Source organism: Colobus angolensis, unplaced genomic scaffold (assembly GCF_000951035.1).
Source record: "Colobus angolensis palliatus isolate OR3802 unplaced genomic scaffold, Cang.pa_1.0 Scaffold355, whole genome shotgun sequence".
In the NCBI taxonomy this organism is placed as follows: domain Eukaryota; kingdom Metazoa; phylum Chordata; class Mammalia; order Primates; family Cercopithecidae; genus Colobus; species Colobus angolensis.
The window spans coordinates 822,060-825,828 of record NW_012116877.1 but is presented as its reverse complement, the minus strand read 5'-3'; the positions used below and the strand labels follow the sequence as shown (position 1 = coordinate 825,828).

The 3,769-nt window shown below is 52.4% G+C and overlaps 1 protein-coding gene across 3 annotated transcripts in view; it reads left to right on the top strand.

Annotated features, from left to right (window-relative positions):
- P2RY2 (purinergic receptor P2Y, G-protein coupled, 2) overlaps window positions 1-3,769 on the top strand; it is a 19,826-nt gene that overhangs the window by 4,204 nt on the left and 11,853 nt on the right. The gene's annotated exons all lie outside the window — the stretch shown is intronic.

Below are 3,769 nucleotides of genomic sequence, written 5' to 3'. Positions count from 1 at the left end.
TGTCCCTCTCATTTTAGCTCCTGGGTGAGAGGCCTGGGTGCTGGAGTGAGGGAAAGGGACCTCCCTCAGACTTCTGGGGCTCATGTGGCCTCTCCTTCCCCAGGTCTGAGGAGAGCCTCTGGGTGTGGACCTGGCTTCCTGGTGAGTGCCCCAGCCCTGGCTTGTAGGAGGGGGACTCTTACCATGGCTGGGCTGTCGCAGGAAATCTAGGGCCAAGGGACCTGCTCCTCTCACGGCACCACCATATGTGTCGTCTTCTCCTTGGTCTCCCTCCCTGCGGACTCCCTGTCCCATCTACCTTCCATGTGGCACCATTTTTGTAAAGGTCGACTCTGACCATGTCCTTCCTCTCTTAAGCTTTCCATGGTTCCTCATTGTCCTCAGAATAGAGGCCAAGCTCTACGGCCTGGCATTTGAGCCTTTTCATGTGAATTCCTCAGGCTCCCATGCCACCTCACCCTCCACAGCAGCCATGTAAGACCTCCCGGCCTTTCCCAGCAGGTCACACTTTCATCCACCAAGTCTTTGCTCATGCCTCTCCTGCCTTCAGAGCCCTCCTCTCTCTCTGCCCACCTGACAAACTCCTAATCAACTATCAGTTTCCAGCTCAGATGACCCCTCCTCTGCAGAAGTGCTCCCTGACCACCTCCCCCAGGCCAGGTAGGAGTTGCTGTGTGCTCCATAACCCCTGGGCTTGCCTTGTATGGTTTATTCACCCAAGTGGATTTGGTTCCTGTCTGTGTCTTTTTCCCCAGCCTGACTGGGTACTCCTCAAAGGTCCTGCAGAGTGCGATCTGAGTCTGAGTTCCTGAGGTCCCTCTGAGGCCGGGTGCACTAGAGCATTGGCAAGTGTTTGCTGGGACTTTGTGGCTCCTGGGAATGTGATTTAAGATTTCTTACTCTGAATCCAGACTCCTGTGGCTCTGAGAATCTCAAAAGCAAAGGTTATCAGGAGCAACGAGTAATAGAATTGAAGAAACACTGAGCCCACACCCGGAACCAGAGCCTCTTGGAATTAGACTGTGAGAACCAGGGAACTCAGAATCCTGGAGGCACCTGGAGGGGCCATCTCAGAATCACAGGCTCATGTGGTTCCTGGTCGATGTTTTCATCCCCCTTTCCACCTTGGATTCTCCATCCACCTTCGATTCTCCATCCACCTTCTTTCCTCCCAAGCTGGACCCTTCATGCTCCTCCTCAAATCTTATCACAGTTCCCCTTCCAGGGACCTTGCCTGACTGCTCTGACCATGACCTCTGTCCCTCTGCTGGGGACACCTGGGAGGGCCTACCTACCAAGCAGTGTCGTGGGCTCCTGAATTTCAGTGTCTCCCTGTTGTGACAGGCAGACACAACCTCCACATTAGGACAGTTCATGATTCGCTAGTGCCATGGTGCACCCATCTGTCCCCTTGTCTTATTCCTCATGGGCTGTCCCATGCAGCAGTGATTCTCCCCATCTGACCACTGAAGAACCCAAGGCTCTGAGACGGGGGCTGACTTCACCAAGACTGCACAACACAGGTGGCTCCAAGTTAGAGCCTGAACTCAGGGTTCTTGCCTCTTGAATCTGGAGGCATTTGGCTGTGATAGGTTGGGGTGGTGTCCAGGATGTTGTGGTTCTGAGCCTGTTTAATCTAGCAGCATGTCTCTGCAGCCCGGTTCTGGGCTGTGCTGGGATCCAGGTGAGATGGGTGGTTTGGGGTCCTGCTCTGGGTTGGGGATAAGGTGGTCAAACCCACACTGACAATAATTAGAACACCAGACCTTGAGTAAGTCCCTTCCTCTTTAGAGGTCTTGGCTTTCCGATCTATAAGCCTGGCTGATCTGAGATTTACCCACTCAGATGCTGCTCTGAGCTCAGCCCTGGTGAGTGACCTCCACAGCCAGGATCCTAGGGGGGTTCCCAAGAAGGAGAGAGTATCTGGGAGGGGGTAGAGAGCCCAAGGGCCGTGTGAAGGGGAGGTCTTACACCACAACGGCACCAGCTGATAGCATCTGAGGTTACCCCTTAGCCATTTCCTCAGACCAGCTTTGGTGCTCCCGGTGCAGAAGCATGTCAGACAAGGCAGGGGGCCTGCTGGCCTTCAGCCCCTTGAAGGACATTGAGGAGGGGCCAGGATGACTTCTAAGCTCCTCAGCTTGTGCACTCCAGCCTTGCCCTCTCCACTCCCCTTAAGCCACCAAGATGAAGAGCAGTTCCTCAAACGTGTCATGTCATCTCTCGTTCATCCTCACTCTGCTCCTCCTGTCTCTTCAACCACCTGACTCCTCATCTTCCAAAGTGCAGGTCAGGTGCCCTCTCCTCCAGGAAGCCTTCCTTCATCACCCCTCCAATCCTGTTGGGGGCCTCCTTGGCTTCCTCCAGGCCTGATCACCTTGTGTTATCATCGCCTGTTTCTGAGTGTGCCTCCCCTGATCTTGACAGTGAATTCCTTGAGATCTGACCTACCTCAGAGTCCCCAGGTACCCTGCCCAGCGATGGGCATAGATGTGACAACCTTTGTGAAGGGTGAGTGAGTGAAAGAGTATGGTGGCCATCTGGCTTCTGCTGGGGAATCTCTGGACTGCCTTCCCCTTGAGGACAGCCTTCAGTGTGGGAGACCTGATCTGTGGTTATTCTGGTTGTGACCTTCCTGTAGCCCATAATTCCTGCAAAGCTTCCTGCCCTTCTTGTCTTCCTGAGATACCCCCACCCTCCATGCCTTCTTTACCTGCTGAAATATTCTCTCTTACTATTTCATAAAATGAGCCTAACTAGCTCAACATCTAACTAGCTCAACAACCTTCTGAGGCAGGTACTGTTCTGATATTGAGAGGAAACTGAGTTCTGGGTTTTGGAGTTAAGAGACTTGTCTTACCACTGGGAAGAGCAGAACTGGGATTTCCCACCTGCCTAGTGCCCTCTCTTGCCCCCTTAATGAGGTTCTGGGACTAGGTCCTCTGTTTTCCCTCACAGCACCCCACCCCTGGTGGAGACAGGCAGCAGGGGTCTCCACAGAGGTGACAGGACATTCTTCCCTACCAGACTAGACAGGGTCTGCCAGCAGCCAAGGAAGCACATTCCGGAGTCACTCCAGTGGAGGAGCTGGAATGTCATCCAACCACCCTGGAAATTCCACAGTGACCTGGGAGCTACCCAGCTCCTCCTTCTGACTTTGGCCTCACTAGCCTAGAACCACAAAGAGAAAGACCCAGATTGGGTTAGGGGCAGGACCAGATCAGGGGGTTAGAGGTCTGCACACTAGGCTTGGCTCTGCCCTTGGCTCACTGGTGACCTTGGGTGAGACCTTGAGCTACCCCTTTCTGGACTTAGTTTTTCTTTTTTTCTTTTTTTAAAACTATAAGTTCTAGGGTACATGTGCACAACGTGCAGGTTTGTTACATATGTATACATGTGCCATGTTGGTGTGCTGCACCCATTAACTCATCATTTACATTAGGTATATCTCCTAATGCTATCCCTCCCCCCTCCCCCTACCCTATGACAGGCCCCGGTGTATAGTGTTCCCCACCCTCTGTCCAAGTGTTCTCATTGTTCAGTTCACACCTATGAGTGAGAAAATGTGGTGTTTGGTTTTCTGTCCTTGCGATAGTTTGCTCAGAATGATGTTTTCCAGCTTCATCCATGTCCCTACAAAGGACATGAACTCATCCTTTTTTATGGCTGCATAATATTCCATGGTATATATGTGCCACATTTTCTTAATGCAATCTCTCACTGGTGGACATTTGGGTTGGTTCCAAGTCTTTGCTATTGTGAATAGTGC